This window comes from Fopius arisanus, unplaced genomic scaffold (genome assembly GCF_000806365.1).
Source record: "Fopius arisanus strain USDA-PBARC FA_bdor unplaced genomic scaffold, ASM80636v1 scaffold00025, whole genome shotgun sequence".
In the NCBI taxonomy this organism is placed as follows: Eukaryota; Metazoa; Arthropoda; class Insecta; order Hymenoptera; family Braconidae; genus Fopius; species Fopius arisanus.
Genome location: NW_011887764.1, coordinates 354,611 through 377,749, shown reverse-complemented (window position 1 = coordinate 377,749; position 23,139 = coordinate 354,611). Strand labels below are relative to the sequence as shown.

The 23,139-nt window shown below is 38.9% G+C and overlaps 1 protein-coding gene across 3 annotated transcripts in view; it reads left to right on the top strand.

Annotated features, from left to right (window-relative positions):
• The window catches only part of LOC105264779 (TWiK family of potassium channels protein 9-like), a 143,767-nt gene that overhangs the window by 73,203 nt on the left and 47,425 nt on the right, over window positions 1–23,139 (top strand). For 2 of the 3 annotated variants that reach the window (XM_011301890.1, XM_011301892.1), the window contains exon 3: window positions 2,084–2,153. The exons of the other annotated variant lie outside the window; for it this stretch is intronic. The gene's annotated coding sequence lies outside the window, so the exon portion shown is untranslated. The remainder of the gene's footprint in view (window positions 1–2,083; window positions 2,154–23,139) is intronic. 3 annotated transcript variants of the gene reach the window in all.

Sequence of the window (23,139 nt, the reverse complement as noted above, 5' to 3'; positions counted from 1 at the left end):
AGAAATATTTAATAACAAATACGTGTCTTTTCCGTAATTCCGGAGCGAAATGTGGTCGTAGGAAATTTTATGGAACTGTTACATAATTTTAATCTGAATTATCTATGAAAATTTACGAGACCGTGAATTCAATTTTTCGAGGCGATTCCGTAATCGGTAAGCGAACTGAGAGTTTAATTTCTATGAAATAGTGTAGATACCGATTTTAGCGCACAGCTTTGAATTTTCACTTGCGCATCACTGAGAAAATTCCGGATCCCGCGTCGAAGTAGCTCCAGGTACGAAGCAATTACAGTGAATCTCTCCAGACGTGCAAAGTATCCAAAAAAAAAAAATCTTCCACAGCGATGATCCGTGCATGTTGCGAGCGCTTGATAAGCTCTCCCCCTTCTTTTTCTACCTGAAAATCACAATGATCGTTGGATTGAATCGAGACCCAGCATATTGAGGTCAACTCCCGCCTATGAAGTGAAAATGAAAGGGCGATGGGCACCAAGGGAGCTCGTCTGAAATTTCTCACTCTTTGACGACGCCATTTTGACCCTCGAGAGCAACTCAACAAACGCACGTCCAAGTTTTGAGAAGAGCCGGGTGGACATTCGAGTGAAGTTGGACAAGTGCCGACGTGGTGCGAGGGTCCAACCCCAGGGCTGACCAGTGTCATCCATGACTACTGCAGAAGCCAGTCACTCTGAAAATCCTATCTCCTCTCCTCGTTTCTGTTTTCCCTGTCATTCTCCAGTTGGTAATGCCACTGGGCTGCAGAAGCTCCACGTCTCGATCTCGCAACTCGCCGCGCACGCGACTCTCCGGTGAAATAAAATCGATATGACCCAAGTCCTCAGGGCACCTTCTCCTCCACCGTTAACTCTTCCTCCGCCTCTCTAACCCCCTTGTCCCCCACCCCCTGTCACCTCCTCTGCCCGTCACCCACCGTTTCATCCTGCATCGGCATCCAGTGGAATGCAAGAAGATAGCAAAGGATTACCCGAGACTCTCATTTCTTTTCACTTTTTTTAACTTCTCTCAACCTCCACCCTTTCCTATTCCAACCCCCGCCCCCTCCGCTCCCTTTTTTATTTCTCACACCAACAACGTGACGAGAATAAATGGCAGCCATCCCTCACGAAGCTGCTACCACCCCCCGCCTCTACAACTTATCCACCATTCAACATCGGGAATACCGTTGCTCCTCTTATCGCACCCAAAAAAGTATAATATTTCGCCTTATTTTTATTTAAGATCTATCGTTTTCCTGTTGTACCGTATTATTCTTGAGACGAGTCACAGTCTCCCTGATGTCGGTGAATAGTCAGTGTTTTTCCCTTTTTCCGTCGTTCCATCAACAACTCATGATTCTCTTGTATCTCGCCGATCTTTATTCCTCTGACATCTGGGCAATCATTTTTTATTACTCCGAGGAGATTATCTTCGCCTCACATCGCCGCATCTAGGAGAGAGTGAAATCGACGGTCTAATGGTCATAAAACGTGATTAATTTCAGGCAAATAAAATCTGTATTACCCTCCTCATTAACATTTTTCGTGTATTCATTTAGAATAATTTATTTAGGTCTGATTATTAGGGAGGAACTAAGCATTTACAAACCAATAATGCAAAAATATTACATTATTAGATACAATTAAATAACAGAAATAAATTGGAGAAATTTAAAAAATTTGATTTGACTATAATAAACTTTTTTCTGGACGATGCATGTGCGTGGATAAAACGTCAAACATGACGTGAATTTTTACGATATTCTTTGATTTATTCGTATTCGTCTCGATGTATGTATATTTTCGATTTATCCGGCTTGAATGATATGAAGAAGATAGCTGGGAGTTTTTTTTGTTTTTTTGAACGTCTTATATTGAAATTTTTCGATGGGTTCGTGTCTGTTACCATACCGAGTACATAGTAATGTACCTGTACAGTAGCATGCTTGAATGACAAAAATATTATCCTTTAAATAAATCGAAGAAATAAAAAAATTGTTGACTTGATTATAATAAATTATTTCTCTGGATGATGAATGTGCGTTGAGAAAACGCCAAACATGACCCGAATTTTTTCATTTCAGATCATACCTTTGGGTGATACATCTAAGAAATAACTGAAGAAGCTCTTCATGAGATTTGGAGTAAGGCGAGGTAAAGTCCATCATTCATTCTTATTAAACGAGTAAATCTCAGAAACAGTTCGGATTCGAAATAGAAATTAAACTCATCCATCGTTCGGGAATCCATTAAAGAGTGGAAGACGTTGTTTTCTCAATGAGAGACTCAATGATTAATCAGTGAATGTCACTCCGACAAAAGAAAGTACTTCCATCGACATGAAGAAAATGCATTTTCCAGCCAAAAATAGCGCCAATTTCTGGTAGCACAATGGATCCTTTGTCACGGTAACAACGTCACGTATATTGGCCATGGATATAAGCTTTGGAGCCCTTTTGGAGTACATAGGAGTTCAACGAAACGAAACCAGACGATACATGCAGACTATGGTCAGGAGAAAGTTTTCAACCCGGATGAAACAGAGAGAGAAAGAGAGGAAGAGAAATGCCTACTCTCGTTGCATTTACTCATTCTGGATCCTACCCACGTGTGTATACCGCGCGCTTGACCATTCTCCAATTCGTGCCCACAAACGTCCACCGCAAACTAACCGTAACTATCCTACTGGCTCCCAATAGTAAGCCCGACAAACTGATTTAGATCCCTCAAAACCTTGAATTTTCCGAGATGCGGAGGCAATAATTAGCGGTGATGCACAACAAACCGTAATGAAGAGTATTACCTTGCTTTTATACAGCATCACCAAAGCACTTTCAAATTATCCGCTAAATTATGAACAATGCATTCACAACAAGAACATGATTTCTTTAACCAAGTCAAGTAATTATACCTTTGCAAGCCCAGATTCATCAAATATTCCGTTAATTTTGCTGTTCGAATGATTGTTTTTAAGGAGAATTATTAAATTCGCCTTGGGAGATGAAATTTTATTTCTCAGCACTCAATGAGTGAATATTTAATTCCCTCTACAACTGAGAATATTTGAGGAGAAGAAAGAGATGATGAGTCTCGACTTGAATTATTCAATTTCACTCCAGGAGAAACATGAAATTGACTCTCGAGTTAATCCCTTTGAAATAGGGAGTAGATGACATCAAGTTTCGTTTTATCGGAATTCCCAAGTGAAATATCATCCTTGCCGATCTATTCGACACAAAGGATATCAAATACTCTTGGTAGAAAGCTTGTCTTACAGCATGACGTCCTTGAAGATTCCACTCTTATTCTAATAAACTGCAAGACATGTCATAACATCATTGGGAGAATCCAGCAAGAGGAGAGAAAAAGGGTATCACCCAGTGCCTTGTTTCAAGTCATCTGCATTCGATCCAGTATGATATATACCGGTATATAAATCCATTCCCGACATATATACCACCGGGACGTCTAGCTCAAGGGCTTGTTTCATCCCCCCAGCTTTTCAATCCCTTCTCAGACGTCTTTGACAAGACTTCCAATGACATCACATCGTTCTCGAAGATCCCTCTCTCGTTTACAGAAACTGCAGAGTTGCCAGTATATCGTCAGACATGTGCCAGGGATTTGAGATTTCGCCTTTCCTCAGGTGGCATTCCATTTTCAAGAGCAAGCCGATACTCGCGGGAGAAGAATATTCCAAAAGTTATTGCACTATGTGAAAATTTAACTCGCGTTACCTTATCCTTCACTCGTTACTCACTTAAATTTCTCTGTCCTCATTCTTCGGGGAATAAAAAAAATTCCATCAAGTATACCTTATATCTTATACTGAATATACCGTAACATTGATTTTCTCGAAATAATTCTTATATTTTTAGTGAATTTTCAAGTCTCAATACAATGAAGAATGAAAAATCGTGGAGAGTGATTTAATCGTACCGTGTGACAGTTCCCACGATTTTCTCTCGAGCTGACCCAAATATCCCGTATAAATGGCGAAACGTTTGCACGATGCCTCTGTGTATGATGGATTCGGCAATTTCTAATGTTATTACTTTTCGTCAATAAACGCTTTGATGAATATTGAAGTTCTCTCCACGTCGGCAGGATGTGACAACTCGAAGAGCGCGTACCCAAAGTATATCAAAGTGCACGGTATCGAGTAAGTGAAAGACAGGCTGAGGCGTACACCTCACGTCTCAACCTGATGTCTGGATTCCATTTGCTGCATGTTAAAACAGAATTACTGGATTCTTCTTTTGAATATCACTTAGTGTTCGTTATTCCGGGCCGAAGTGCTCGTTGAACATGTCACACGGGAGCAGGCGGTTGAGCCTTGGAGTATGCATGCAACTGTTTAAATGATCCTGTAGAGCTTACAGAGTCAAAGTAAGTGGTACACTTGAGGAGCAAACTAGCTATAACGATTTGCCATTTTGGAGAGGGTCCACGGCACAGGAGACTGTTTCTGCACAGTGTAATTGAGCGTTCCTCTCGTGCCTGTTACTGCTCCACCGGTGAAATCCTTGAAATTTCACGAATAGGGCAAGTCCTGGCAAGCCCAAGGGCATTTTATACTCCAGAGGAAACTGCATAAAGTGTATGATGGTGAAGGCTTTCCGAGTCTGTTAAAAATTTAACGCTGATTACGATTTATCAACGTAAAAATGTTGTTCAGTGATACAGAAATGGGAAATTATATTTTTTTCAATGTTTGCCCGAAAGGCTCTCCATTGTTAGTAGAGATCGTTATTAGATTTTCCAAAAAAGTCACTGACCCTCCGCAAAAGTGGTAAATCCGATTGCCGGACTGCAGTGGCCACGAAATTTCGTCACATTCACATTCTCCGGTCTCTACCGATAGTTGTTATCGTTCGAGAATTGAATATATCTCGAAAAGTTTATTGATTAATGATGAAATACCGTTTGGCAGGAGCAATTGACAGGCATTATGGTCTGGCAGGCTTAAGACGGATCCAAATTTCCCCCTTGAAACTTGTGAATGGATAACCCGATGCTCGAGAACTTGTAAAAACTCAGTCATTCTTGCAGGGATGTTCCCAGTAGTTTGTCACTGGCCAGGCTGCTCCACAACCGAATTGTTTGTTCGCGCGAACCGTCAACCCTGATGGTAAACCGCGTCGAGCCATCCCGAATAATTTGCCAAACCACCGAGGATAATTAAGGAAGTTTTGTCGGGACAATCCAATTCGCTCGGCTCCTCGCACTTCCTCTCAACTCCAATCTCCTTTCGATGATGCAGTCTTCCAAGTGGGTATACCCCAGGCCATTCACGATCCGATAGCGATGATCGATATGAACCCCAGATACGCCACTCGTCAGCCGGATAACTCAGCTTGGCTGGAAATTCAAGCATGCCACGGGGTTTGCCCAATATTTCCTTTATCCTCCAACGAGTGGTTTGAAGGATTTACCAAGTATTCCAAAAGTTGAATTATCATCTTCGATGCATTCATCGCAGAGGCCAGCCCTCGGATTTCTCAACAATTTTTTCCCTCGGCCTCAATCTCATTCTTATTTTCCCCACATGGTGGTATTGATAAAGAATACATGAACTTGTTCGAATAATATTTCCCAGAAGCAAGATCCATTCTACTTCCGCTGGAGATTCCCGGACCCTCAGTATCTTACTGAATCAGCTCTCTGGGTGAACGAGAAATCTCCCAGAATGGGTGAATCCTCGTCCATTCAGTCGCCCTCGCGAGAATATCTAGTCATCCTTAAAAGAACTAGATGCACAGCTGAAAAAAACCACTGCTATCTCGACTACACACAAGTTCTTTAGAAATATTCTAGTGGCATATTCTTGAATCGCACAAAATTTCAAGATCAAGATCTCCTGCACATTCAACCGGAAAAATAAGTATGAAACAAGTAGTAAATGGATTTGCTTGGAGCGGCCACAAAGTACATAATGGACCGTTAGTCTACAACTAGATGATCTCTGGACTTGTCAACGTACCATGGCACCTCGAAGTAATCATATACATATTAAAACTTATAAACGCGCAGTTGGAGTTATAACAAATGGGAGTTAAATTGAAATGAAAGAGTGTCAGCGGCAAGTGCTTTTAACCATTCTCCCCGACCGTAAGACAAATCCATGGGGCGTCATCTGGAATATATCGTGACACTTTCCTTCACTTTAAACGCAACCGCGAAAGAGTTCTGGCCCTGTTATTGCAGGTGGATAAAAGTTATTCCCAGTCTTGGTACTCCCCGGCGCCACATTATACTCTTATCGTTTCAGACGAGCGAGTTGGCTCTTTCTCTCTTAGTCTCTCATACCTCAAACCTCTGAAATCTGTGATACCCTTTTTCCGTGGTAGCCCAGTATATCTATACAGCAGTTTACCAAACTTTACCGTTTCATCTCCCTCCAGCAAGGGCTCTCTGACCTTTTGTATCTCATCTCTCTTTCTCTCTTCCATTGTTCTCTATCCTCTCTTGTTTCAAATATCACGAGTGTCTCGCGGTGTCGTTGTGCTCCATGTCTATATTTTTATTATCTTTGTTTTGTTTTTTGACATTTTATCGGTGGGTGCGGCCACTGCGGACATTAAATTCCACCTCTGGCCGTTTCAGCCGTTTTTTTAAAAGAGAAACTAGTGAAACTTCTCGAGATCACAATTTGTTCAAAGTTTTGTACAAACAATCGGCGAACCGCTATCCTCTTTTTTATTTGAGAGCTAATTAAATTTCAAATTGTTTCTAACTGTCCGTGAACAGAATTTATTTTATACATTCCGGAGTCATTGTTGGAAAATTTGTGGGGATTTGCGCAGATAGAGGAAATGAAAATAAATAAAATTAGGTATCAATTTGTAAAAATGAGGGACATGCTCCCGAGAATTAGAACTCTTTTCTCTCTCTGTAAGGAACAAATCGGGTATCATAAATCGTTCTGTTTGTCCCTCTCGGGTCCCCGGATATTCCTTCGAAGGAAATTTTCTTCTCTCGGAATTTGCGAGCGTAAGCAAGAGGAAAGGGATAAAAAGTCCTAGCAAAGGGAGTTAAAAAAGGAGGAAGAACAAGTGGAAAGAGAATGAGAGTTGTAGACGAGACCAGCCAAGCGGATTCGAATATTTTTCCCGTGCGCCGAACGAAGAGTAATGAGAGGTCCTCTCCCTCTCATTTCTCCCTCTCATTTCTCCCTCTCATTTCTCCCTCTCCATTGTACCTTTCTCTCTCTCCCTTTCGCTCTAGTTTTTCATTATCCATTCCTTTTTTCATATATATCTCTCTATCTTTTTGTCGACCCCATGGTATACCGGAGGAGACAAGGAAGAAGTGGGCGAAGCGGAAAAGTTGTTCAGATTTCGAATTTTCCAGGTCCAGTCAGATGTTATTGCGAGTCAAATGCTCGGCGATTGAAAAATTCTTGTCATTCATTTATTCCTTCGTATTTCCTCCAGCAAATTTCAGGGAATTTGACTTAAAATTTGCAGAAGAGAATTATTTCTTCTTATTATATTTTAGCGTAATACCATTTATTTGATATCAGGCGTTTTTTTTCAGTGGACTGGCGATAGCAGGTACTACAATAGAAATTGAGGGATTGCTTGGGGAAGGGGGTAATTTTGTTTTGTAGATAAATAGGTATGGAGGCAGTGAATGTGCGAATGGAGATGAAATGCTTGGGATACATTCGTTGCAGTAGTAAATCGTGCTATGAGCACTCCAATGGTCCGTCTGTGTACAGAAAGGGCCAGGTAATGGGCTTGGTATTGGGTAGGTTCACGGAAATCGCTCGGTACTTCTACTTGGGTTGTGAGGGTGACTAAGTAATGGCAGATTTCACTTTACGTTGGTATAAAGTGAAATTATATTGGCTCATTTTCCGATCGACAGGGAAAGAATAGAGGCGACACAATTTCCGCCATTTTTTGTTCTGCCATTTCGATATCACAGCTAAATTCTTTCTAATTCCTAACTTTTTATTCTAAGCTTTATTTGTATTGAATAGATTTACTCTTATTATTAATAGATGTTCCACCATTTTTTCGGGTGGAACTTTTGTTGTAACTTTTGTCTGTAAAAATAAGTTTTTCGGTGTCGGATAAAAATTTATTAACGCCAGAAAATAAGTTTCGAAATTCGAGAAAACTTTTCTTCTTGATTCAAGGAAACTTTTTCCAATTTCATCCCTTATATTATTATTATGTCTCATATCTTATTAATTTTTATGCCAGCATTCTTCCAGTTATTTTGGTTCTTCCGATTTCCTCCTTCTGCTTCACGTTTTTTTTTCTCTCGTCTCGTTTATCTTGACAAACTCTTTCAATTCTACAAAAATTTAATGGAAAAATCATTGCCATTGATTTGATATCTCGTTTTCTGGATTCGGAAAAATATGTCTTCATTTTTCGAACAAGCAGGCAATTTTTTGGCGTAAAATTTTTCTTCTTAGTACTGTAGCCTAAGTAATATTTGAATAATACAGTAGACTTCCGGTATAGTCGCGTGCATGGGGCTGTAGGGGAAGCGAATTCGGAAAATTCGACTGTATGCAACTACCTCTACCACACACTCACTGCGACCGCAAACTGAATTTTGTTCATAGCAAATTGGAATAAGAGAGAAATTTATTTTTCGGCTTTCTTTTCCCCGAAATTCAATTCCTCACCGGACGAAACGATGGATTGTTCATATTTTCTAGCCCCGAGGTGTAGAGTCGAAGAATCAAAAAATACGCGAATAAAGAAATTGAGGAGACATGAAACTATAATATAACGGGATTCGACCGTTAATTTTTTGACGACGGAAATAGTCATCAGTATAAATTGTTTATTCTCACATTTATAGGGCATATGTAGCGATAATTCCATTATGCGATTATTCCATGTTTCGGGGATTATAGGGATATTTTTTGGGATAAACAATGTCACTTTCCCCATCCCCTAATCTAATGGGAGCAGTCGGGATCACGTAGGGGCATTAGACAAGCTTGGACTCAGTCAATATAACCCGGTACTATTCTCCGTCACATACACTTGTGCACCTACCACTTATCCCGTATTCCTGTTAATTCCATGGGATCCAAAGTTGAATCGAGGGGAACACGGAAATAGTTATTCACTCGCAGACGTCTCCACTATCTCATTGCTTTGGCACTTCTGTCAAGGTAACAAGTTTGTGATTAAATTTCACACATGTGAATTGCAAAACTGGCTTGGTAACAAGTTCGAAAAAGAAAAATAGATTCAATCGTTCACGAAAACGAATTTGGTGGGGAGTAACGTAGGCAGACCCTGAAGAGTCACTTTGAATTCACTTTAAATCAATTTTTCCAAATTTGTATCAACTCTCAGGGAGAAATCTATTCAAATTTACTGTCTCCCTATTTTATCCTCGAAATTTTCGAATTCCCAACCTAAATGAGAGATCTAGTTATCGCTGTTAGTGGAAATATACTTCAAACTCATATAATTGAAAATTTAGATGACTCTCGCTGAAATATTGATAAACTTTTAACAATGATGTGAAAAAATGGTAAAAGTATTTTAAAACCACTCAACACGTATACATGAAAAAAAAAAATCTGAAATGTATGTTCGGTATATATTATTGGACGTGGTCGTGCTTATCCCGTAAAAGCCCTGATCCATTGAGCCGCTGGGCAATAATTGCCAACAAAACGCAGTAGAAAGCGATAAATCTTAACGAGATGGATGCAACCTGAATGGAAGCGTAACAGAGGTGAGAGTACAGAGCAAAGATATAGCCGTTAGTTATATGCGCACGAGTTAACGACCATCGAAACTCACTCCATAATTCCTGCATTCAGTGAACGGTGTCTGGATCGGAGTGTGCGCACCATAGATATTTCGCTATTTTACCCTTTCATCCCTTTTAGCTTGAAAACGAAAGAGCAATGGAGAGAAAGGGAATGAAAATACGCACTGCCTCACCATCCACTGAATTTAGTCAGTTGTATTTTCTCCACACTCATTCATCCAACCATAATCCACCATTCGACGTGCAGTACGATGGTATGCCTGATTGCACTTAATTAGAGACAGCCCGCGGGGTTAATTATGCACCTAGAATAACAACAAGAGGTAATTACGCCATAGGTATCTCCGCCATTGACTTCAGTCTGCCAACCGAAATACAACTCAATGTTTCTATGGAGGCAATTGAATTACAGTTCCATATGGAATCAATCTATTACTGAATCATTGCTGTATCCCTTATATTTACAACCGTTAGACCCCGTTGATATAGTTATTAGTGCACGTTAGTTACAGCGGTTTACGTATGGCTGTCGGTGCTAAACCAATTTTGATAGATTCAAACTGCATGTTGGCATACTCGCAATTACGGACAGTGTTTATATCAAGTGGATGCGCAAACAATTGTGATTCAGTGTGCCAACTATGTGCCGAGCTACCGAAAACTTAATTAACGATTGCATCGCATTATGCTGCACACACTGGGAAAAAAAAATTCCGAGAAAACTTAGCAGACTATTTCTCTTTAGGAAGAGAATATGTACACCGTTTAAATGCAGGAAAATCATCATTTGAATTTTCATCATTTTTCAATAATTCAAAATTGTTTCAAGTTCAAGTGTTTTTACTCGAAATTTCGAGGGTTATTTTCCAAGAGTGTAAGTCGAGTTGAGAGTTGTTGAGGATCATATTTTATATTTTCCTGTATGAATTGGGCCAATTGGTGATATTTTTCCGATATTTTCTGACAGATAGATTTTTTCGTATAGGAAGGGAGTGAAATGGGAGGTAAAGGGGAAGTAAATGATACATAGATGATCCCATTTGACACGGCAATACTAAACCGTCCAACAGAAATGCCATGATGGATCGATGGTGGGCCTTTTAACCTCGGATCTCTCGGATATTACTTACACTATGTCTGGCTTATCCCCTTCACCTAGGTAATATCACGAGAAACTCGCTGGAAGCCGCGTAGTTCAATCTCCATGGGGATTTTAGCCATGGTGATGCTAGTGGTGAGGACGGGATGGGATCGCGTTCCGTGAACTTCGAAAACCAAACCCACGGGTCACTGGTGTTAGAGTAAGTGCATCAGCCAGAATCACCCCAAGAGAATATACGTAAAGATACATCCAGCCTTCACTGGTATACCAGACTCCATTATGATGCCCAGGGTGTTGGTCCTATGGCTTCATACTCCAGAACTCAATCTGGATTATCTTTGGTGATTCAATTTATCGAGCGATATTACCTCGCCGATATGGTTTGCTTTAGTACACTTGAATCATCGCCTCCAAGAACTTCACAATGGATTTCATACATTTGTTATGATGTGTGGCACCGTTCATCTCAGGATAGAGGATTACCGAAAAAATTCCGAAACCACCATTTCCCCGGCTTCTATTTCTGCGCAGACTCTCCAACGAACAATTACAATGTCCACTGTTACTATTCATCATTAATGGATGATTACTAAAAAACTCGTCAAGAGTAAGCCAACGAAAATATGTCCGGATGGCCTATCATTGTTGTTTTTACTTCCGTCAACGATTAAAGATATTAAACGACTTTGACTTTGAATCCAGCTTCATCTTCTATTGACAAAATCTGACAAAGAGCGATGACATCTCGCTATTCCAATAAATCCCGTGAGTCCATTCTTTATAACAATCAAAGTGCATCGCGATAAGCTCTCACAAAGGGTATCGGCACGAGGATTTTATTTCGAATGCACTTAATTCGAGATTTTTACAAGAATAAAAGACTCGGGTGAAATTAATATCCTTCATTGAAACTCCGTCGAACAAAAAATATCGTGTGCCTCGTATTTCCATTCTCCCTGGGAATTCCCTATTTTTTGTTACCCCCGTGCAGGATGCTCGTATTTTTTTTATCACACCCAAGTTTCTATTTCACAGCGTCAAAGCATACATTGGTGAGTAACGAGATCCATCGTCAGGGTATGCATTCAGGAAGCTATTGCCAATATCATTGTGTAATATGGCAATACACATTAATACTAGAGTAAAATTTGATAACCATTCGGCCTTCAATGCGTTGATATCGAAAGGAAACCGATGACCGGTCATTTGAGTTTAATTCACATCGTAATTCCGGGTTATGATCGGTTTCCATTACCATTACCAAATAGTAATAATAATATTTATATGATAATTTGAAGATTGGAGGAAATCTCGCATGTGAGATCCGCACTCGAGTGTTAGTTTTTCACCCGCAGGATGAAAGTTTCAGTTGTTGACAAAGCTGGAGTGCACTCGACGATTGACGAGGGCTTGAGGCTATCGCTTTTATCGTGTCATTCAAGAGAGTAAGGAGAAACGATAAAGAGTCTAGAAAACAAAGAATCCGATTATTCCGGATTTGCCATAGTGACCGAAAGGAAAATGGTAGTGATTCACGTCGTTGTCGGTTTAATTCTAGCCAATTGTTCACTTGTGCCCTAAGATGAATAACGTCGTCAATTTTCGTCGATTTTCATCGATTTATTCAAATCAATTTTTGGCCTGATCAAAACATCCAATATTGTGTTCTTGTTTACTTCCTGCATACCGGAGATATAGTACCAACAAATTAATGATATTATTTAATGAGCAGTAACTACTTTCAATGTAAAATACAGAATAACTTTGTTCGGTGAACACGATGTTTAAAGTTAGAGTGAGTGAAGGACTCGCTGTACTTTTATACTCGAATTCCATTGACTTGAGTACATTTACTAGCAATTATGGAGCCCTAGTAAAGTCTGTTGTGCATGACTGGTACTTAAAATCTATGTCATTTCGTTGGTAAGAACCTGGAGGCACTCGGAAAACGGCAAACGCACTTTGGCACGTACTTACTCTCCCCAACGTCATATTCGAAGTTACTGTATTGCCCCCAGCGACTCGTACTCGAGCTAAGCATTTCCTTCAAATTTCTCCATTTCATAGCGTCTACTTCACCATCCTTATTTCAATTCCCGTGGTTTATCTTCAAAATGCCAACATCAAATTCAGACATACAAACCAGATTTGTTGGTGGATTATTTCACTCCTTTCTACATTTTCAACCGGAATTAACAGCGTTTTTAGGACGTTTCAAGTTGGTTATAACTCGTGGAGGGATTAAAAGAACTGGTAATCTAGCGAGTGAATAAAAAAAAAATCGAGTGGGGGATTCATATGCATGCAGTGGGGATTGCAATTTTCGGTCTAGGTCCTCCGGTTTTTAAGCTCTTTAGGTTCTTTTCGACTCTTTTCGGGACTGCACACATGGGTCAAATACAAATAGTAATATTTCAAAGGGGAGATAACGGGCTGCTCGCCACAGAGAAATTTTCCTGAGTCCATTCGTTATGTGAATAGCCAACGTTGTACAAATTGGTGTATTGCAGGGTGCTCAGTTTTTATCAGATGTATGCCCCAATTCATGTCGTCGCTGTTTGTTCAGTAGTTAGTGCATTGGGCGTTTCATGGACGTCGCAGTCGTCGATTTCTTTTTCACGTAACGATCTAACTTTATGGCCAAGGGAAATAAAACAATTTTTATTACGAGAATTAAGGACATAATCAGTGCACTGGTAGATATTTCTTGAAATTTCCATTACAAACTCTCTGAATTTTACATCATATGGAAATTTTATATTATATTTATCTTGAAATTTTATCATAAAATTCTGTGGAAATTTCTATAAATTGAGGATATCGATAAATAAAATGATTTGTCAATGAAGAATTGTTGAAATTTCAATTTTTTCAATTTCAATTTTTCAATAGTGTAGAAATTCGAAAATTTTGACAATTAACAGTTGATTGAATTTATCGAATTTTCATTGAGCTGATTGCGAGTAAATTGCAATGAAATGCCATTTATAGCAGCGAATGGATTTAAAGAATGATTTGATTGCGACGGGTTACGCCCTCAGCAAAATGAACGAATCCCATGAAATTCCTTTCCATCCAAGACCCTCGTCGACCCTCCAACCCCGGTAGTGACTCGAGTAAAATACAATTACAGAGAATACGTGGTGGGTAATAAGATAGGTGAGACTGCAAACCGTTACTCCTGATATCACGGCTCCTTCTACCCAGAACCATGTGTCTGACACTTAACGTGCCCCAGATCGGACCCCACTGTCAGAATGTTTGCCCTCATCTCCTCCCCAGGCATAACCCTCTTCCGCTATTTCATTCCGCTTCCTCAGAAAATTCCAACGATGTAAAAAAAAACTGCAAAAACAGCGGAATAAAAATGCACTCATAGGAAAAAAAAATCCCCTCCATTACGAGCTATTTTATTTCCCATTTGCCAATTTATATACCTCATGGAGAATTCCTACTGAGATTATTTTAATGATAATACTTAAGAATTCCCTCGGAAATTCTTCTGAAGCCAGCGAATTGCATGCCATCCCAGGAGATTACGTGATTTTATAAATTGACAAAAAGATATTGTTCTGTGTGGAGTAAAATCCTTGGGAACAGCTTTTTCCGTCAGCGCAATATTCAGCTATTTTTTTTGAAATATTCAAATGATAACGAGTGCAGCACCGCGGGGTGTTTTTAATTGAATTTCGATTTAGCTCTTCGCTGTAGCACCGTGGTCCATGGCTGGTAAAAGAATATGAAGCAAGCGCTTAAAATACTGGCGTTATTTTGATGCTTCGACCGTGCGGATGCTAGTTGCAGAGAGAGAGAACGACAAGAGGAGAAATGACGGGTCGACACCGAAGAAAATTGAATTAATCGGGGCAATTTCAACGAATTGCAAGCCTTCGCTCTTTGCAAAAACCCATAGTGAGAAGTCCCACGGGAGTTTAATTGGCACCAGGATACCAGCTGTGGGTGAGTTAAAGTGAGAGTATTCGCCCGCCAGTCGGGATAAACATAATTTGAATAAATGAAAGTTGAGGCACGTCAGACATCAACACGTCTCGCCCAGAGGTGAAATTGTTATTCAAGGAAAATGTCTGGTTCACATCATAAAATTACAGATTCGAGTCCAACGATTCTAACTTCACTGCTCCACCTCGACCTGAAACAAGTAGAAAAATCGATTCGAGTCAGACTGTCATGAAATAAATCGATTTCACACTTGATTTAATGCGACTGGATCTAAGAAGACTTTTTTCCGGTGCCTCTCATAAAATCTCCGCTCAATTTATGGGAAAATTTCACATAAGAAAGAGAAAAGTTGGCGAATTCTTCTTTAGCCGATACTAATGACCCGCTCTCCCGAGAATTCTCAGCCCAGAATATATTCTGTATCAAAGGATGCCCCAAAAGGATGCCGCCTCTTCTCCACCTAGAAAAAAATCTAGTCAATGTTATTTTCAATGAAATGGACTCTGTGTTTAAAGCATAATTCTGTGAAATCCACAACTCCCCAGGCGCATCCCTTGGATTTTCCCCGAAAATCCCCTGAATCCAGAAAAATACTATCACAGTAGAGCTACTTCAAGTTACCACTGGTGTAAAGAATTGTCTGGGAATATCTTTTCGTTTAAATTCGGTGCGAGTTAAGTAGAAATAGTGTAGCGGGAAAGTTCATTGGGTTGAGAGTTGGTCCGAGGGGCAATAAGAAAGGATATTCAAGTAGTTACGGACTCTGAGAGTAGTGTAAGCGTACCCTAAAGCATTTTCACAAACTCCTTCCAAGATCGTACATACTTACATTAGCATTAAATGAACCGTCCAGATAGCGGAATAGCATGCAACACCGTCTGCCTTTGGTGGAAACGTTGAACATAACGAAAGGATCAACTGGCACTGCACCGGATTGTCTATAGCTCCGAGTTAGGAATTAATCCCACTCGAGTAATTCCGAGAAGTATCTAGTTTTTCAAATTTAATCGACCCTCACAGTGTTGAATTATATACGCTGCAAGCCATTACACAACTCCTCACCCCAACTCATTCGAGTGTGGTTACATTCCCTGCTGACGGAAAAGTGGATGGTGAAAAAAAAAAAGAAAAATCCGGTCAAAGCCGTCGGGAGAAATTTCATAATCGCCCGCATGACGAGTTTTTAAGTTACTTTCCGTGTTTCTTGCCTGTGAACGTACACTCTAGCTATGGTATCGCGATATCACTCCAACCAACTTTTCAGGCGACCTCTCGTTTTCCCCTCGATCCTCCCGTTCCAACTAACCCTCATCGTCAACGTCAACGTCACTCTCAAGCTTAGCCCAGGCTCGTGCGCAATGCAAAGGAGAAAGGAAAAAAAGAAACTCGAGGGGAAAAAAATAACTGGATTGAAGTTATAACGAGGAAAAACCAGCGACGGTTTTAAATTGGCAAAGTTATACTCTCGGCGGTCAATTCTACTATTATGTGTCGGTTTTTGATACTGTACATTTCGATATTTACACTGCTCTAATTATTAGTCCTGAGATTAACTATTTTGGAATAATCGTGGAGGGGAAACACTTGCCTAGTTCTATTTGATTCATTAAAATAAACTATATGGACGAATCATAATCAAAGTACATACACAGAGAAAAAAATTTTCTTTAGTCAAGAATATTTACTAACCACAAGAAAATATATTTGGCCTTTGTAAGTCTTATGGAAATATTTACACATTGATGGTCAGATTTACTGGTGGGAAGAAAATATTCTTAAAGTAATTTTTTTCCTCAGTGTAACTGAGATATTCCATTTTTTTCAATTTTATGTACATATATCAATTTTTTCAAATGAAAAATGAAATAAAATATTTTTATATGTTATTATTATTATTACTATTCTATCCAATAATTATTGAGTAAAATCGAATTATCATTTTCTTTAATAATTGAATGAAATCCCAGGACGGGTCATACCACATGTTGCAAATGGTGAGTATTTGGTGATCCAGTCATTGTGTGCGAAGACCCTGGGAGAGCTTCAATGTTCCAGTGGAATGGAGAGTAAGGAAGAACTCTAGGTAGATAGAAGTGAGAAGTCTCATGGATGTGTTCGGTGGACGATAATCGGGCGTGTTCAGGATGTGGAATTTCTCGGGGACTTGTCCGGGGCATTGGACTTTTCTCTCAACTTCTGAACGTGAGAGTTGGACTCGTGCTCTGGGTTCTCCAACCAGAGGACAATGGAACCTCAATTCGATCCGATCGTATAATGTGAGAGGCATTGTGGATGATGACACGGTACGAGTGTTAGGTTTCGGAGGGAGTTTCGTTTGATACTCGATAACCTATCGACCTCACGTATAACCGAGGAGATTACAAAGCACACCATCGAGTCTTTGCTCTTTTTAAATGACAGGATGGAGTATTATTGGATCCACATGGAGATGATAATACCAAAACTTGGCGGTCAAATATTAATTTATAATTCCATTCTATATCGATTTTTTTTCTTTTCAACAAAATTGTCAGGAATTCTGAATTAAAAAATAATATTTTATTGTTAATTTTTACTCATTTGTAGCTTTCGAGTATTCGTTAAGGTGAATATTTTTTTATTTTAATCAATCTTCAGAGAACGAAGGAATCCTCTTAGTCAGAAAAAATTGAGGGAGTCCCGAAATTTCTGTCCTCCTGCTTTGGAAAAGAAAACATCACTCAATTGAGTTGGAGAAGATATTTGGATCCTCTGGGAAGAGGAAATGGATATTTATATCGAATGGAATCGAAACTCTCGAGAGCTGAAGTCGAAAATCTGTCACACTCATCCCTCACTATTCATTCATTCATAATATATACACATAATATATACATCACGTTATCCATCTGAATTTACTTCAAGTCCAGATTTTTCAAAAAAGTCCGACTTATCAGTAATAATAACCAGAAAATTTCATATGAATATGTTGTATCTAAACATTGCAAGGTATTTTTGTAAAATTTCAAGAGTAATTTTTTAACAATGTAATCTTACACATTAATAATAAAAAAGGAATTTCGATCACTGGAAAGTATTCCTCGGGCATTCAAGGAACTCAATCAGTGAAAATTAGTTTGTGCCAATGAGTTGGTGAACAATTTTCCGATAAATCCGCAACATTATGTATCATATAATATTCGTATTTATCGAGGACGGAGGGTGGTATTCTATCGATCGCCTCGACTATGGAAGTTCATGACTTTGGTATCCGAGCGATGTTCATTCGATCGTGAAACCGGAGGGAAAATTATTTCGCATTCCGCATGTGGTTCACGCGTCTGCGGTTGAGTATGAGACGAGATCCTTTACCGAAGAGGCTTGCGGCTCAGGCAATTCATGTTGTTATACTAGTATGCAATTACACCAGGTCGGTATTAAATGTACGGCTTGCGGTGGTGAGATGGAAAATTCAATTTGACTTTGGATAGCCCCTCAGACCAATTACCGGTTGTCAGACAAACTGACGCTTTTACCCTCTTACCACCCATTGCCACTTCCTCGAGGTCCTCAATGAACGCCGGCAGGAGCCATTAGTTATTGCAAAACAATGGGTAAACCACTAGAATTAATTCATCCCGACCTCCTGAGACAAAACATCATTTTTTCAACAATAATTGGCACGATGTATTCAACCCCGAAGCTCACTCAGCAAAATTCACATATAGATATTATCCGTGTGAAAAACCAAGTAATGAAATTTCCGACCGAAAAATTGGAATAAAACGAAAATTCGGTGTAAGTCACTCAACAAATTCCAATAATTTATTTGTAAAACGTACACATGTAAAAATGATGCTGTTATGCATATGTGAAAAATAGTACTCGCCCCTGACTCTCACAATAAAAATGTGTGGAAATATCATGCGATTATCATAACCGATTCCGGCAATATAAATGTTAATGATAATATTAATTACGAGCAATAATAATTCAATTTATTGATTTCAATTTATTATTTTTAATTAGATTTATTATTCCTGTGATTCTGGGATGATATGGGAACATTTTGTGGTCATATTGAGTACTTTTAGAGTAAAAAATTAATTATATTTATATACTCTTGAGATAATTAATTCAATGTTGAGTTTTGCAATGAAACACTGGTCTGCAATTGTCACGGCAGTTTGAAATTTACATTCGCTCCCGAACTGTCGCATTCTGAAAGCCACCACTTGCGTGAGCTTTCAATGCGGACCTGCAAAATCGTATATTGTTCCCATAGCTAAAACCATGACAGTTTTCCATGAAAAAGTTGGAGAGATTGGCCATCGGCGTACCGCCCGATTTCCCCTATATTTTTCCCCAATATTTTTGTAATGTCACACGGTCCCGGTCAATCAATCATATCGACTCCATTAGAATCCTGAGGAGCAATTTTTCACTTGTCCATGAATTATTATTAATTAAGGGAAATTATTTCAGAGCTGAAATTCCTCGAGTAACATTTCCACTTTTCCCTTTGTTGTCCCTGTGTTGTGATGTCAAGTAATTTTTATTCCGAATGTATAAAATATATATAAAATGTCCGGAAATTGTCGGAAATATTTAATTTTATAAATTCCACAATCGAGAATAATCAATTTGTTTAATGACATTAACAAATAACCGCACGAATGGCGATTTGGTCAGTAAAATTCCTCTAGCCAAAACCCCAAGATCTTCTTTAATTGATTATCTTATTAATTAATGAGGTAATCTAAGTTGAAGAAGAAAGATTGAGTAAATCTTCATTCTGGCAGACAGAAACGAGTTCTGATTAAACAAAAATCATTCCCAGACTTTTCTTAGCTCTTTCGACTCCTTATTTTCCTTTCATCTCATCAGTGGAATGCAATCTTTCCACTCATTCTCTAATAATCTTACTTATCCTCGGGAGAAGACACCGTACGCTTTCGAAAAGAAATGGAAATTTCGTGGACAGTCGCCGAGTAATTCTCCTGAGAGTCACTCAATTGAATTTAATGCACCGAGAGAAGTATTCCATAATAATTACGGTATAATTCACGTAATCCGGAAGAAGGAATGGTTTACCGGCGGTTTCATAGGGATGGAAGAAAATAAATCTGAAACGTTCAGCAATTTCTCAACTTCATCAAACGAAACGAGTACAAAATTCTTAGATAATTTTACTTGCTACATTTATTACTCTTAATTTTCATTGAACTTCACTTCGCTGGCGACTTACAATTCGAAGTCTAATTATTACGTTCCTTTTCTCATAATTCTTAGTGGAGTTTTCTGTGATCTTTAATCTTTCACCGATTGAATAACGGTGGCATAACAGAGAGGACGATTCACTCTGGGGTATTACAAACTGTCTTCCCCCAATTAATTCCGCTCAGATACTCAAATATCCGTGTCAACGAGGGTGGGAAATGGTGGCTGTACAATTTCCTCTGTCACATGTAGCACTCACGGGAAGCTACAGGTTTCTAGATATAAACCCTCGAGTGAATTGAATCCTCTTAAGAGTTATTGGAGCCTGATAACTATACCGAGGATCTCCGCACAAACTTTTGCCTCTTTGTTTTCAGAGTAATACGAGTAGTAATGACCCTCCCAGATTATCAGGAAATTCTCGAATCATACGATACTGCGTATATTAAATTCTGATCCATCGAATACTCATCGAGAATGTATATCGCACTATATCACAATTTTAAACAAAAATAATCCCATGAAATTCAAAACAATTATCGCACCCGGTGAATTTTCCATCAACTATTGTGCAACAATTACAATAAAATAAAAAATTCGGAAAGTTCTTGAATTGATGGGGAATTCAAAGAATTCTCGAGATTGTCATTCCGTTTGGGTTTTTTGTTTCAAATTCTGAAAAATTCACCGAGAATCATGAAGATCAGGCTATAACTCGAAATAACATTTGAAATTCTCTTTGAAATTCAGTTTGTCCCTCGAGCCCGGAGAGAATAATCCAATTCGATTTTTCTCCCCGGCACTCGCCCAACGAATTTCAATTCTCACATTTTCCCTCGTCATTCCACGCAGATCCAGATCCAGAGTAGTTCATTCACTCCGCATATAATATACAGCAGATCAGAGGACCTGAACAGACAACGAAAAGGGGATAAAAAATCTCTCGTTTGTGCTTGCATTCTCTCCGGTCTCGTTAGAAATTCTACAAACGACGCCGGACGTGACCACACAGAGGGCACAAGAAAATAAGGCTGATACACTCAACAGCTCCCCAACCACAACCAGCTCCAGCTATTTTACATACCCAAGTATTCCGCATTAATTTGTACCTCTTAATGTCATATGAAACCCTTCTGCACTATTTCATCGTAACACAATTGTCATGAATGAAAATTTGCATTCGCTGAATTGTAGTAATGCGTTCCCCGAAATTGATTTCCACGAGTGCAATTTGATGTTGAAATCCAGAGGGGAATCAGAATCTGGCGATTAGCTGGACCCATTCTCATGTCAATTTTTTTTCGACCCCAATCCTTGAACATATTCTGCCACTTTTACATTTAATCGGTGAATCCATCGACAAAGTGAACCAGCCTTTTTCGAATAATCCATGAAACCTTCCGGTTTAACTGAAAATAAAAAAACATCCGCACGAAAAAATCCAATATCAATTTGGTAAAGTGCCTCTCACTGATTGGAATAGAAATGGACATTATTTATGGACCCCCGAAATCAGGATTAAACCCGACAGCCGCGGACTGTTGTTATTTGTGGATATACGACCTCTGGGTTGTGGGGGGACTCGTCGTACGTATTATTATCGTAAACTTGAATGGAGATATTTCATTGCAGACCTGCTTTATCAGTATTACGGCAGTGGCATTGAAACCGTGAGAAAGGTCATTAATAATTTATCACATTTATGAGATGTTACCCTTTACCCAGTAAATAGTCATTACATTTTTTATGAGAACGCAATTCATGAAGTTATTATTAAACTTGTTCAATCCGCTTTATTCAAATATTCCGATAATGGTATCTTTGTTATAATTATCCGTAAACCCATATTACACCGTTCGTGTATTATGATTGCGTTATAGGAATTCCGTGATAATGAAGAGAGAAACAGGTTCAACATAATTCTCGTTATCGGTTAGTTATCATAGAACAAAAAATTCAGATGTGCCATTCATTTTCTCGCGAAATTATGGCAATTACGTCAGTTATTATAAATTTCCAATATTTACACTGCTAATCTCAACCGCAATTTTATATTATATCAATGTAGGTAACAAATCCGCGGATTGATCAAAAGCTCTTGAAAATAATCTGATATATTCCGAAACATACAATGGAAAACATTTCCCGTATCATTTCTTGAAAATCTCCATCATATCACAACTTCACTGGATTTTATCGAGTAATTTGTATAAAGACGGAATTTTGTTCTATTGTTCGTTTCAATTACCATTGTTTTTTTTTTTCGTGTCAGAATTGGATGCCCATGAAATTCTAATTCTTTTAGTAAATAATAATAAATAATAATAATTTGGTGGATGTTGACAGGAGGAATAAATACGCCTCAATTTGTAAAAAAAAATGATATAAGATCGAAACGAAAGGTAGAATTCCCCAGATTGCAACATCTCTCCCCATTTTAGTGGCTTCCCATATCCCCAGGGTGCTATTGGAATAGGATCCATACGTAGTTGGATAACCATTTGCTCTCCTCATTATGATTTCTGATTCATTACGTATAATGAGAGAATTTGGCAAGTATCTCACGCTTCGACCTGGCTCAACACTGTCGTCATGTTTTCCCAGAGGTGCACGAAGTTTATTCTAAACTCGTTTCCATCGGGAATGCCACGGCATCCCCCACGTTTTAAGAGAACGTTTAACGATTTAAGATGCAGACTGGCGCATGAAACAAAATAACATGAAAATGTATTATTTTCACGGGCAATACACACAAACATAGAGTTATATCTCCAGAGATTTACTTTATGGAATTTGAGATTTGTGGGGCAATAATTCTCCTCGATTTCATTCATTACTGTTGAAAATTTCTTGAAATTGCAGTGACAGAGTCATTGGAATTTTAAATCATAAGAGTTTGACTTTAATTTTAATTAAAAATAATAGCTTTTAAAGCTCTGAATAGCTCATAAAAATGCCGTCCATTAAGGATAATGACTCAAATTTCAATAATTCCCAGTAATTTTCTCAACTGCTGCAAACGGGCGACTAAAAAATCACGCGGCGTACGTTCTAGTCGAATTAAAAAGCTTGATTGTTTATGGAGAATGCAATATACTCAGTGCAGTGCGTTAATGCAGT